General features: G+C 46.7%; 1 protein-coding gene across 1 annotated transcript in view; it reads right to left on the bottom strand.

Annotated features, from left to right (window-relative positions):
- RGS3 (regulator of G protein signaling 3) overlaps nt 1–15,005 on the bottom strand; it is a 688,935-nt gene that overhangs the window by 596,407 nt on the left and 77,523 nt on the right. The gene's annotated exons all lie outside the window — the stretch shown is intronic.

Below are 15,005 nucleotides of genomic sequence, written 5' to 3' on the forward strand. Positions count from 1 at the left end.
TGCTATATATATTTAAAAATTAAAATGTTCTAAATGGAAAAAACGAGTAACCACTGTAAAGAAAATCAATTACCTACCGTGGGAATTTCAGTATTCTCGGGCCACATACATTTTATGATTACCAGATAGAGAACAAGACTGCCACCTGGTGGGCATGGCGGAAGACAGTGCAAGAAGGGTCTAAAATCTAAAGTCCGTAGGAACTCTTCTTCGTGGCGCTCTGCCCCCTTTATTTAACCATACAAGCCTCACGCTTAGGCAACCGACTAAAGACAAAACACGCCACAGATGATAAGGGGATGATAGATTTCAACATCAAGAAAATACATACAAATGAAGCGTGAGCATGAAATAAATCAAGAAGGTTTAATTTTATAATCACGCTGCATGCAATACTTCTGTCGTTTTTCGACTTGGTTTAAAAAACAGACGTTAGTTATCATTGCCCAAATTAATCATTAAATCCATCGAGCTCCGAAGGATGAAAGATTGAGCTGGCCCTGCAGGAATTCAAACTTCAACAAGCTGCCCTGACTGCATTTCCTGAGTAATTGAATAATAAATATTTGAGGAGTGTGAGTAAGCATACAAAAGGCATCTGTAAAGATTCACATGGATGTGGGAAGTACTCGAGAGACTGCCTGTGGGGGCGGCGGGGGTTATGTTGCAGCTAATCGTCGAGGTGATTTGATTTCCGGTTTTAGCTCTTCCTGTAAACTGAGAAGATGGTATGATTAACATTGTGTAAGTAGTCCTGGAACATACGTGAAGGGGTGGAACGTATAAGGCAATCTCAGCAACAATGAAATATCCAAGAGCATCCGTGAGAGGAGATCTGCGCTCAGCGGGACGTTCACTGAAGACCGAGTATGTCAATCAACCAAGGGATTTGTAAAGCGCAGCGAATCACCCCATCAAGGCGCTGGAGTTGCTAGCTGCTTCATGATAATCTGTTCAATCGAACAGTCACGTCTCAAGTCCTTTCCTAAATTGCTGGAGCAGTGTGGCGGTCCCGAGGTGCAGAGGAAGGTCGTTCCAAGCTTTGGCCGCCAGGCCAGGGAGCGTCCGCATCGGATTCTGATCCGGAGGGTGTCTGCAAGAAAGAGGGAGGAGGGTCGTAGGTGTCTGGTCGGTTGGTGGAAGGTCATGCAAGTTTTGTTGATGTATGCTGGTGCTTCGTTGTACTTCTACAAATTGGAACTCTTCAGTGTCTTGAAGTGTAGCTATCCAGGAAATGATGTACATGGCAAAGTGAATTAATTTTAATAAATTGTTTTAGGCCATGAAGAACTTTTAGCTTGGAGCTCTTCAATTATGTGGTCCAAGTTTAGTGCATTCCGGAAGAGGGTAGGGATTCTCGGACTGTCATAAGGTCAAGTAGTCTGTCTCATAATTTGAATAAATCACTTAGTTGTATACGTGGCACCAGGAGATCCGCCACTGATTTAACAATTTAAAGCTAGTCGTTTTCTACTCATATTTTATAGTTGATGGAAGAACCCCAGGTCACTTTACGGCCCTCTTGCAGTGCTTAGGAGATTAATTGTTGGACTTCGGTTGCAAAACTCGAATTAATCTCCTTTAATATAGCTCTACTATCGAGGTTATTGATTTATAAGGAGTTGCAATTGGTGAGGCCAAGACCCTTCTTGAAGGGCTGTAGGTGCATAGCAGGGCTGTGGGGTGCTTGCCGGGTTAGATGGAGATATTCAAAGGCTCCTGCAGGAGCCTCGGACCTCTGAAGGGTGCGGTCCCAGGTCCAGAGTTGCGGACCCTCCCTTCCCAATAGGCTTGCCCTGGGTCTCTTCTCTCGAGATTGAATTCCGCTTGCACACTTAGGGCCCGATGTAGGTAATCTCGATTTACCTACTCTTAAATACCGAATCATACTGATTCGGTATTTAAGAGTAGGTAAATGGGATGTAGGTAATTTCTATTTTTAAATTACCGAATCGGTAAGTTTCGGTAATTACCGAATCGGTATTTACCGATTCGGTAATTGCCATTCATTCCTATGGGCCTGGAGGCCCATAGGAATGAATGTCAATTACTGAATCGGTAAATACCGATTCGGTAATTGGGGGAAACATTGAAGGGTGGCAAGGTGTCACTTTGACACCCTGTTGCACCCCTCAATTGTGTATGGGTGCACATGTTGCAGACATACATGCCCTAAGGGCATGTATGTCTGAAACATGGCACTGTTGGAAAAGCAAAAAAAAAATGCTTTTTCAAGGGTTTTCATTATTTACCACCAACTTCTAGTTGGTGGTAAATAACGAATCCTTAACTGAGGAATGCACTAACTTGAGTGCTTACTACATCCTGGATTCAGTATTTTACCGATTCGGTATGGAATTCGGTATTTTACCGAATCCTCAAATTACCGATTCGGTAAAAATACAGAATCCTTAAAAAATGCCACCTACATCTGGAAAGCCCAATACCGGTCGGTAACGGCCGAAATTCGGTAATTTCGGCCGTTACCGACCGGTATTTGGCTACCTACATCGGGCCCTTAGGGCCCGATGTAGGTAATCCCAGATTACCGATTCTTAAATACCGAATCATACCAATTCGGTATGTAAGAACAGGCAATTGGGATGTAGGTAAAAAATTAATTACCGAATCGGTATTTACCGATTCGGTAATTGCCATTCATTGGAGGCCCATAGGAATGAATGTCAATTACCGAATCGGTAAATACCGATTCGGTAAAATTGGGAAACATTGAAGGGTGGCAGAGTGTCACTTTGACACCCTGTTGCACCCCTCAATTGTGTATGGGTGCACATGTTGCAGACATACATGCCCTAAGGGCATGTATGTCTGCAACATGTCTGTATTTACCGATTCGGTATTTACCGATGCCCCTAAGGGCATGTATGTCTGCAACATGGCATGTATGTCTGCAACATGTCACTGTTGGAAAAGCAAAAAAAATGCTTTTTCAGAGCTTTTCATTATTTACCACCAACTTGTAGTTGGTGGTAAATAACGAATCCTAAGATGGGAAAATCACTCATTTGAGGGCTCCCTACATATCAGCATTCGGGAATTTACAGAATCGGTATTTAAGAATTCGGTATTTTACAGATTCCTTAAATTACCGATTCAGTAAAATATCAAATCCTTAAAAAATGCAACCTACATCTGGAAAGCCCAATACCGGTCGGTAACGTCCGAAATTCGGTAATTTCGGCCGTTACCGATCTGTATTTGGCTACCTACATCGGGCCCTTAGTGCATTACTGCGCGATCGCAGCATGCGCAGGGAGTTGTAGTGGATAACAAACAAAGCCCAGGTAACGTGGTTCTTTAACCCAAAGGTACTGCTGGCAGTACTAAGCATTTTTCAATTGATTTTTTGCTCATATGACAGACAGTGCAGCTGTAGAAGAGTCATATTGTTTCTTTCAGTTTAAATACCCACATTTCCAGGAGTAGCAAGAGGAAGTCACACTATCAGCAGCTGGAAGCCAAGAACCACTGTGGAAGAAACAGTCCTGGGGCCCAGCCGCGCTAAAAAGAAACTCTCAAAGCTGAGTCTCAAAAATACATGAATGGGGGAAAGAAGTAGCTGAAAGGAAGAGTGAATCTGGCAGGGCCAAGAACAAAAAGATAGCGGAGGCATTAAAGCTCAAAGTCACCTTTGACACAAGACAACCACACATCTGTTTCAGAAAACAAGAGCACTCGTTACAAAAAATTTGACCCATTACGGGGAAAAAGGAGCGTGTATTCAAGGCACTACAATGCAAAAAGATAAAGTAAATAATAATGGACATCTTTGTAGCACAAAAATAGTACACTACATAAGCTCAGTGGTTCGGTGTCTGACCTGCAACACGGGGTGAATGTTTTAAAGCGTTCATGAATTCCAATAGAAGCCTAATTAAACGGGGGGGGGGGGGATTACAGAACATGGTTCACCCTAAACAGATTAGAGTCCACGGCTTCCATTCTGGAGCAGAGTGTAAGAACCCGCAACAAACATATCATGATGGCTGGTTGAGACACCTCAAACAGATGTCACAAACTACGGGATTACAAGATAGAAACCAAGGAAGGGAGAGAGAATAGAGGTCAAAAACAACCCTCAATGTTGAAACTATCAAAGAAATGGTGAAAAAAGTTTCCAAAAGAATTGTGGTAACCTTGGTCTTCAGCGCAAATAAACTCAAACATAAGTACTTGATAATAGAGACACAAAGGCAACAAAAGAGAAGTTAAAATACAAGAGACTTCAGATTTTCTTCTACCCTGAAGAGTCTCAAAAAACTTTGGTAAAACAAAAAGCGGTTCAATATATTAAAAAGATTTATTGTGCAGGGGCTAAGGGCAGGTTTTCACCGACCTGGGTCCTGCGAGTTAATGTGGACGATAAAATCACACGTCCTAGAGTCTGAAAAGGCAATGCGCCCCTTGAGTCTGGAGAGTAATGGGCTGAAAAGAAGCCAGAACAAATGTCAAATAAATTCATAATGGAGGCCAACGGAGGTTATAAAAATCTACTAGGGCAAAAGATGGGGCTGAATTGCAAACAGCATAAGATGGAGTGCCGAAGGGTCTCATCTTCAAACACAGTACATAGGCGAGAAACTCTAGCTTTCTTAGGTAACACCCTCAAGATCTGCAATGATCTACCAACACAAAATGAATGGACTTCTACAACTCACTTTTCAATAAAAAACTGGAATAACCCCTTCAAACACCAGGGTACAAGAACACCATAAGATAATTCGGTCAGGTTCCTAGTTACGTTTTGTCATTTCTAGGATCCATATAACCCTAAGAAGACACTTGCCACAGAACCCCCAAAGAATGTATTATGTTCCAGTCGTAAACACCAGTCGTCTCAATGTTAGAAAAAAGTCACTGTCTCGTTCCTGCACCTGTCTTTTATACCACAATAACCACTTTTGGCTACCTCCAAGGAGCATGTGATTTCTCTTCATCTTATTCTCTTTGTGGCTTCTTCTGTTCCACCAAAACTTCTTAAAGCGCTCCGTCTCTCAGAAGGCGGGGGAGGGGGGGGGGGGGTGTCTATTACGCACAACCATTAGAGCCTTCAATAAATAAAAAAAGAAATATATAATACAGATATTGAGGCGTTGACACTAGTATCTGGTAAATGAAGGGATATCTTCATCTGCTATGCACTCTCCGAAACTACTGCTATGAACTCTCTCTCAAACTACTGATTTGTGAATATTAGAACACAAAATAACAGGTGAACGGGAAGCTAATGAAAAAATATTCTGCATTGTATCTGCACAATATGTTAGTTTATGGAGACAAGAGTTTGCCTCTTGCGAATGAGAAATAACAGACATTTGTAAGAAGCTGATATTTAAAACAAAGTTTGACCCATAAAAAGAAACACCGCAAAGGATGAGCATCTATAAATCCACTGAAGAAATGAAGTACACAATTGCCGCACTAAGAGGATTATCTGTTCAATGTTCATCATGTAGCTATTACATTCTTTAAATCAAATAATTTTACTGTTTTCATTATTGAAGACACAAACAAATAATTTTGTTTTATAAGGCTCTCAAAACAGAGAATATAATCGAAAACAATCTCAAAATAAAACCGGAAGGGTCAAATGTCAGTTCACAACAATGTATAAGGAAATGGAAGATAAAGACACTGGGGTTCCTACGCTAAACCCTTTTCTCTGAAAAATAACCTCTGGAGTCTCCGGCCTTACTATAAGCTTTTTCAAATAGATTACCATTGCTTATATTCATCTAAGAATTCCTCGCGGATCTTGGGGTCAACTACACCTCCCAAGTCCATAAAATACGGAGCAATGAGAACAAATGCATATTATTTAAGTACCAATAGACAATTCATGTTGTGATGTAGAACTAGTTACTTATCTTCGGTAACGCCTTAATAGGTAAATTATCTAGTCGCAGAGTCAGAATTATCCCTAGGTGTCAAACTGGATTTGGAAATTCTTTCATGAGTAGTACCCCTGCCCCCTGGTAGGCATAGTCGCTCAGCTCCATGTGGCATTGTTGGCGTTGTCAGTGCTGGAAATGACGTATGCAGTGCCTGTGTAGGTGCCACCCAAACACACTGTCAGTAACTTTTTGAAACGTTCCACACCAGAAGTGTGGAGTCACTAAATATACAGACCACTAGTGTGGAAAACTAGGGCCTTGAAAGGGAAAAGCCCTGTTCTTAGAAATTTGTTCGCAGAGCCGGAAAGATGGGTAGTTCGGTTACGTATCTGCAGTTAGACCAGATAAGGCGTTCAAGAAGGTAAGTAACTTGTTCATCTGAAAGAGACTTTAAGCTGCAGATTCCCTACCTTAGAATAGGTACCCAAGCAACATCTCCCCGGAGGTGGTTCTGAGGACCAATTTCACATAAGTAAGTCCTGTAGAACCGAACAGACCCGACTGTAAATACAATAGTGTTTGATAAACGTGTAGTGAAGTCCACGTTGCTGCCTGGCAGATGTCCAGGACTAGAACTCCGCAAGCTAATGTAGTGCTTGCAGCTGTAGCTCCAGTGGAAGGAGAACGTAAACTCTAAAAGGGTTGCTTTTCAGCCAATGAGGAGCAGATCTTGATACAGAGTACAGTCCATCACGAGATGGTCCTCTTCTGTACATCCTGTCCTTCTTCAATCAGATATACCCCACAAAAAGTTGGTCATCCACCCAGAACTCTTGTGTGCAGTTAAGGTAGAACGACAATCCCCTTTTTGGGTCCAGATGGTGAAGTCGCTCCTCTTCTTTGGTGGGATGAGAAGGAGCGTAAAAAGTTGGCAGAGTGATGGATTGGCCTACGTGAAATGGATTGACCACTTTTGGAGAAAAGGAAGCACTCATACGAACCAATAGTTTGTCTGGGTAGATGTTAAGATAAGGAGGCTTGGATGACAAAGTCTGAAGCTCACGGAACTTTTGGACATATGTTATTGCCACCAGGAAAGCTGTCTTGATGGTACAGAGCCTGATTGGACAATTGAGCAGAGGTTCAGTCTTGTCTCCGAAGAGACAGGAACCATCAAAGGACATGTTTATGAGTGATGTCTGGGCATCCCCCCAAAAAACAGTAGTCCTTAATTAGACATGGCATCGCAGAGCTACTGTAAACAAGACCGCTCTGCCTAGTGAGTTGGTGATGTCTAGTCCACATCTAATGGAAAACTAAGCTGCATCCCTCCCATCAACAACAAACTAGGAGACCCGGCCTGGGTCTCCTCCGTGACCGTTGGCAGTATATGCGCAACTATATCCCACAGGGAATGGGAATAGCGGTCCAGAAGGCATGCAGTGTTCACCGACCGTAATGCCAGGCTGGTGGAAGAAGACATTTTCTTGCCTAAATTGTCCAGCCTCTTGGATTCCCGATCCGGCGGAGAAGTTGGGAAAGTGCCAGGATTTACATGTGAAGTGGAGGCTTGGCCCACCAAGATCTTCGGGGTAGGTTGTTCTGTGAGGAATTTGGGGTCCTCTGGAGCAGAGCAGTGGCAGCAGGCATTTGTCCTGTTCCCAGGTGCCCCTGTGTTGGGCTTGGACCAGGTCTCAAGCAGGACATCAGTAAGTGCTTCGTTGAATGTGACAAGCAGTTTGGAAGGGGACCTTCCAGGTTTGCCTGGGCTTTTGCATTTGCTTGCCACCGAGTGCAAACTAAGGTCTAGGACCTGTCGTCCTTCGCACCACCATAGCAAATGAAGCTCCTTGCTCCATAGCCACGGTAGGGGGGAAAAAGCTTGAAAGTATCTGGAGAAGTGTCCAGTCTACTGGCTTCACCCAGATCCTCACATCACTCCAAGGATTCATAAGGCTGGTATTCGTGATGGTCCAGCAACCTCACCTTTTCTTCCCAAGTTCTAGCCCATAAGAATAGGGTTCAGGATCCAGCCTGGAAGGCATGGCTTCAGTCGGCGCCGGAGTTGCACGACACCCCTGCGGCTCCATGTCGCAGTTGGGGATGTAAATGGGGATGGCACCGGGAGAGACTGCCTCGGGACCTATGCTGAGAAAGGTCGACATTGCACAACCAGCGCAAATCCGGTTCCATCTGTAGAACCCTGGGACCCGAAGTTGAGCGCGGATTGTTCCGGGTCCTGGAAACGCTTAATCATCTCGTCGGCCAACAGATGAGGCAAAGTCGAATCAAGCTTCAACTTCTTTTTGTGGGACCAAAACTTACCCGGATGGCTTGACGACTTGGAATTTTTGTTTTCAGCTTGCAATTCACAGGTTACAGAGTACTAGAAAAATGTCCCAGCTATCATACATTGTCAATATACTAGGCAAGCATTTTTCAAAATACAAAAACCAAACATTGCCCACCCCTTCCTCCCTTACCACTTCCTCATTCAGCGATTACTATCTGTTGGACATGTTTACATCTTACACAACACATCTTTGGCAATAGTCATGGGCAGTATCTACAAACAATCAGTCTTTCTGCCACAAACAGTTATTCCTTACGTTTTTTGAAGGCCTCGGTTCCCAAGCAGATACATGGAGAGTGGCGCCCAGAGGTCTTCAGGCCAAGAGGCCTCAGGCAGCTCCTCTGCATAAACGCCCCTCTGCTCTTTACAATACACTAAATCACTGACCCATTTCTGAATAGTTGGTCTGGCTCACGCTCCTCAGCATTGTGCAATTGCATGGTTGGAGAACAGGGTTGAAATTGCGACAATTAGTCTATTACTTGTCTTGAGCTTCTTCACCATGCCCAGCAAACACAATTCAGGAGTACAAGCAACTCGCTCAAGAACAACCTCTGTGAGCACTTCTGCAACTCTCCACCACAACGCATATATTTTAGCACATCCCTATGCCAAATGCAGAAAGTCCACATCATCATGTCCACATCTTACACACCTTGCTCTTTCCACGTTCCCTTAATCCAAATTTCTGCAATTGACTGGCGTATAATATAGTTGGTGCAAGCATTTGAAATGAATAATGCGGAGATTGCAATTTGCCGGTAATCTACCCATCAATTCACAGCAAAACGTCCACTGTTCTAATGACATTTGGGTCTCAAGCACATCGTTCCATTTTTTGAGCAAAGGAGGTTCAAGCAGTTCTTTCTCTTTCAAAGAAGCATTATATAACCTTGTAATCAGATCTCTACTTTCCTCTCCCCCCAGCACGACATGCAGTGCCTTCAATGCTTTTGGCTCTGCAGGATAGTCGGGAAATATAGACCTAATGGTCTGCGGCACCCTGATGTATGTGAAGCCAAGCATTGCGTTATAGTCCTTCCCTGCTAGTATCTCTTCAAGCGATTTGAATATCCCTTCCTTATACAGATCTCCCAAATGCTTGACCGCAGCAGCCTGCAGAGCCTTCACATCCGCCTGCTCCTTAGTCGCAGAGATACCTGGATGTGCGGCGATCGACAGTGCCGGGGAGTAAAGATAGTCCAGGCGAGCCCGCTTGGCTAGAGTCTTCCATGCCCAAGCAGTGCATTTAACCAAGTTTTTTTCACTACTCAGGCCTCCCCCCTCCTGACAGTTCCTCTGCTACAAGTGGGGCCGGGTGCACAGTGTCCGCCTCGATCGCAACATGCGGCAAGTATCTGTGTGGGAAGTACCAGTAATGCGCAAACTGCGCTAGGGCACATAAATAGTATAACCGCAGATCAGGCGTGTCAAACCTCCATGGTCAAAAGGTTGCGTTAGCATGCCCCAGCTACATCTTGGCCGCTTACCAGCCCAAACCAGAGACAATATATCCATCTGGAGGGGATTAAATAGTGCCATGTTAAGCCTCAGAGGGATATTTACAAATAAAGGAGTTTGGGAAATATTGTCATTTTCACCACCGCAATTCGGTCTGCCAGTGAAAGGGGTAGCCTAGTCCATCTAGCAATTTGCTCCGTGATTTGTGTGATAGCCCGTCCATAGTTCATGGAACGTATCAGTTCCGGCTCTCTGTGAAACCATACCCCTCAAAATGTTACTGGGTCAGTAGACCATGACAGTGGAAAATTGATCACCACCTCTCGTGTCCCATCAGTCAGCGGGAAGACAGTAGATTTTGCCCAGTTAATCCCCAGGCCAGAGTATCTCTCAAATACCACATACTCTCTTAACAGACCCGGGAGATGCGTAGCGGGCTCTCGCACATATGGCATAATATCATCCGCGTATAATGAGACCACTAGTGGCCTCTGCCTGAATTGCAGCGCAGCATTTGTGTGCTTTTGGCGGAGTTTACAAGCTAAGGGCTTCAGCGCAATAGAGAATTGCATCGGGGATAGGGGGCAACCCTGTCTTGTGCCTCTCTTAATTGGAAAGGTATCCAATATCCACCTGTTGACTCGCACACGAGCCGCTCGCTCAGTATGCACAAGTTACTACTTGTGTAACGCTATATCTGTAAGAGACATTAGTTAGTGATAGATTCCTTACCTTAGAATATCCCCAGGCGTCAGACTGGATCCGGGAAGTTTTGCTTAGCAGTACCCCTGCACGTCAGTAGGTGGCGTCCTGCGGCTCCACGTCCGTCACTGGAGTCGTCAGCACCGACATGACATCACAGAGGGTACCTAGGCACCACCCATGCGTGCTGACGTCAGTTCTGTACACAACTTTCTGCGCCAGAAACGCAGAGCCATGCAAGATACTGACCATTGGCGCATAAAACTAGGGCCCTAAAATGGGATTACCTTAACCCTAGTAATTAGTTCGCAGAACAGGGAGGATGGGTGGGGCAGTAAAGAATCTATCACTAACTAATGTCTCTTACAGATATATCGTTACACAAGTAGTAACTTGTGCATCTGAAAGAGACAAGTTAGTGACAGATTCCTTACCTTAGAGTAGATACCCCAGCAATACCAACCCCAGTGGTGGGACGGCGAACGAGGTTACACCAGAAAGTCCCGGAGCACAAAACGGCCAAAAAAGCAGTCTCTCCGGACCAGACTCCTGACTGTCAAGGTGGTAGTGCTTGGTAAACTTGTGCAGCGAGGCCTACGTAACTGCCTGACAAATGTCCTGCAAGGGAACCCCGCATCCCAAGGCAGTAGTGGCTGCAGTAGCCCTGGTCGAATAGGCACGCAGTCCCACAGGGGGTCCTTCTTGGCCAAGGAGTAACATGCTTTGATGCACAGAAAGAGCCACCGGGAGATGGTCAGTTTGTGCACCGCCCAAGTTTTTTTGGCGCCCACGTAGCCAACAAAGAGCTGATCATCCACCCAGAAGTGCTGTGTACCCTGCAGATAGAATGCAAACGCATTTTGGGTCAAGACGGTGGAGCCTCTCCTCTTCCCTCGAAGGATGCGGAGGCGGAAAGTAGGTGGGCAAAGTGATGGTTTGCCCAATGTGGAAGGGCGTGACAACCTTAGGCAAGAAAGAAGCACGGGTCCTTAAAACCACCTTGTCCGGATGAACAGAAAGGAAAGGAGGTTTGGAAGAAAGAGCCTGGAGCTCACTCACTCTTCTGGCAGAGGTGATAGCTACCAGGAAAGCAGTCTTTAGAGTAAGAAGATGTAAGGGACAGTTATGAAGGGGCTCAAAGGGAGCACACAGCAGAAAAGTCAAGACAAGATTTAGGTCCCACTGAGGCATTATGAAGGGCACGGGTGGAAAAATATGCGTAATGCCCTTAAGGAAATGGTTGGACTTAAGAAGAGAAGGCTGATCTGGAAGCCACAGAAAGGCGGAGATGGCCGTAAGATAACCTTTGATAGTGGCCAGAGCAGAGTCCTGCTAGGCCAAAGATAGAAGGAACAAAAGGACCTCCGAAAGAGGGACAGAAAGGGGATCCACAGCCTTTGCTGTGCACCATGCCACAAATTTGTTCCACCTGCAGGCGTACACCGTTTTGGTGGAGGCACGCCTGGCTGCTAGAATGACATCACAGACCTCGGGAAGAAGATCGAAAGGTGTTAACTGTCGCTGCTCAATCTCCACGCATGGAGGTGGAGGTTGGACAGGTTCCGGTGGACGACTGTCCCCTGCTGCTGCGACAGAGGATCCTCCCGAAGAGGCAGACGGATCGGGGATTGATGCTCATACTGAGTAGCTCTGGATACCATACTCTCCGAGCCCAGTCCGGCGCCACAAGAATGACTCGGGCCCGGTCGCGCCTGATCTTCTTCAGCACTCTGGGCAGAAGTGGTATATGCGGAAAGGCGTACAACAGACCGCAACTCCACTCGCGATGAGAAGAGTCTCTGAACGAGTGCCGCCTTGGAAATTCCAACGTGCAGAACTGACATTGCACGTTCTCTTCGGTGGCGAATAGACCTAACCAAGGCTTTCCCCACTGCTGAAAGAGACCTTGCGCCACGTCCAAGTTCAGACGCCATTCGTTATCCATCATGCACCGGCGGCTGAGATAGTCTGCCCTGGCGTTCAGGGAATCTGCCAGGTGTTGAACCACCAAGGTAATGCCTATTGACACAGGGTCCAGGACCCCACACCGCCCTGTTTGTTGCAATACCACATGGCGGTGGTGTTGTCCGTGAACACCTGCGCTACACTTCCCTAGACAGAGGGAAGAAATGCCTTCAGTGCAAGTCGGATCGCCCGTAGCTCCAGAAGGTTGATATTGAGCCGGGACTCTGCCGCAGACCAGAGGCCTCTGATCTCCGCCTCTCCCAAGTGGCCTCCCCATCCCAGGAGGGAGGCATCCGTCACCACTGTGTGCTGCGGTTGGGGAAGGGAGATGGATCTGCCACTGACCCGCTCGCGATTCGTGAGCCACCACTGCAACTGCTGTGCAGCGCTCTCCGAGATCTGAACATGGTCGGACAGGTTGCCCTGAGGCTACGCCCACTGGAACTTCAGGTCCCACTGCAGAGCCTCCGCAGCCCTACGGAGCACCACGGTGTAGGAAGCACTCTCCTCCATAGTAGGCGTAGGCGAGGCAAACCCCGGGTCAGAAGAAACCGAGTTCACCCGCGTCCTCCAGGTCGTCCACCCAATCTTGCTCTGAGTCACATTGCCGGGCAAGAGGGTCCTCGGACCCGTCCCAATCGTCGTCCTCCTCTGGAGTAGAGGGGGCTGGTCGCGTCAGCAGAGCCGGAGAAGGGACGAACGGCGTCAGAATCGGAAACGGCTGGGGTCAGGAACCCGGGGCCTAAAAAGGCAGTCCATAGCAGCAAGAAACTCTTGCTTCTGTTCCGGAGTCACTGACAGACCCGGGTATAGCGGGTAAGCCATGGGACACCCCGGCTCCAGAGTAACCGCAGGGGTGGAGCCCCTGTCCCCCTTGTCCACCTCCGGAGAGCGAGGGGGGGGACGTTGGAGAGCGAACACGCTTCTTCGACTTCTTTTTATGATGTTGCTTACCGGAATCCGAAGGCGAACACTTGGAGCCAGAGGAGCGACGGCTCCGGTCTCGCGAGCAGTCTTGGGAACGGCTCAGAGACCCAGGGCGGCGGTGAGAGGAATGCCAAACCTCCAGCAACTTCCTGCGCCGCTCTCACAAGGCTACGGGGCCATGGCTCGGCAGTCTCGACAGTCCTGGGAATCATGGTCGGTCTCCAGGCAGTAGAGGCACACATCGTGGGGGTTTGCCACCGACATGTTACGGCAGCACGACCCACAAGACTTAAAGCCGGGCTTCCCTACGTGCACCAGGAGAAAAACGGGAGACAAAAGTGACTGCGGTACGTGCTCAATCCGGATCTGCGCTGTCTGGCGTGGAAAAAAGAAAGAACTGACGTCAGAGCGCATGGGCAGCGCCTAAGTACCCTCCGTGACATCATCTCGCTGCTGAAGACGCCAGTGACGGACGTGGAGCCGCAGGACGCCACCTACTGACGTGCAGGGGTACTGCTAAGCAAAACATTCCAGATCCAGTCTGACGCCTGGGGATATTCTAAGGTAAGGAATCTATCACTAACGTGTCGCTTTCAGATACAGTATTTGTTGGAAACTGGGTTATTGGTAGGGGCAAATGTAGGTCTGCCACTGGCAATAAGGCCACTAACACATGATAGGACTCAGCATAGGTCTTAGAAAAGTATTCCTTTGCTCAACCCTTGGTAACGTGGCTGCGAGCAGACAGGCTTAATTTCAAAGACAGGTATGTAAAGCATTTAAAACACCATTTCAGTAAATAATTAAGACACCACACAAAATAAAAATCCAACACCAATTTATAAAAATAGGTAATATTTTTATCTTTTAAATGACACCAAAACGAAAATAATCCACTGTAGGGAACCCGATATATGAATTTTTAAAGATTAGTCACTTTCTAGTGCTTAGAAACCAACTGCGCCCCTTTAAGTAATTTTTGTCTTCTCTGTCAGGGACACACCTTTATAAATTGTTCTGAAGAATTCTCACCACTGTAGTGGGCCGCCTTCTTCAGGAAGCGGGGTCCAGTTAGAACACCTTCCTGGCGTTCTGCTTGCAGGTCCCAAAGTATCCAACACACAATCCAAGGTTCTGGAATCTCCAAGAGGGTCCTTGAAAGTGTGAAACTTCAATTCCGCAATCCACTTAAACAAAACCCTTAAAAATCCACTGGTACTCCAGGCTTTGAATTCTTTGTGGGGCTGTTCAGGTGAGCTCTGTTAACCTGTAGCTTGCAGGGAGTTTCCACTATTGAGTCTTTTGGCAGCAAGGTAATCCACAGGGCTGTAGTTTCAGAGGGTGCAGTCTTCATAGGTCATGCCTTAGAGTTCCTTGCACACAACACAATCTTCAGCAGGGCACTTCTTGCTTCATTCTGTTTCAAGCAGCAGATCTGGAGGGCTCTGCCCCTCTCAGATACTTATTCAAAATTCTCTGGGTCAAGCACCAGGTCACTGCTGACCAATGAGAGCAGGGCAACTCCTCCTAGTTATGACCACACCCGGTGGAGTGTGGCATTAGTTTGTCCCAGAGTGCATCATCCTTCCAAATCCATAATGGCTGGTTTTCCAGCAAGGAGATAAGAGCTGGCTAAACACACCCCCTGGGATATCTCATTTCCATGGACCATCCCAGTAACATCTGCAAATACCTTTCTTAAGCCTAGTCCTGACTCTGGGTCACGACTGTCATAGTGGACT

Source organism: Lissotriton vulgaris, chromosome 5 (genome assembly GCF_964263255.1).
Source record: "Lissotriton vulgaris chromosome 5, aLisVul1.2, whole genome shotgun sequence".
In the NCBI taxonomy this organism is placed as follows: Eukaryota; Metazoa; Chordata; class Amphibia; order Caudata; family Salamandridae; genus Lissotriton; species Lissotriton vulgaris.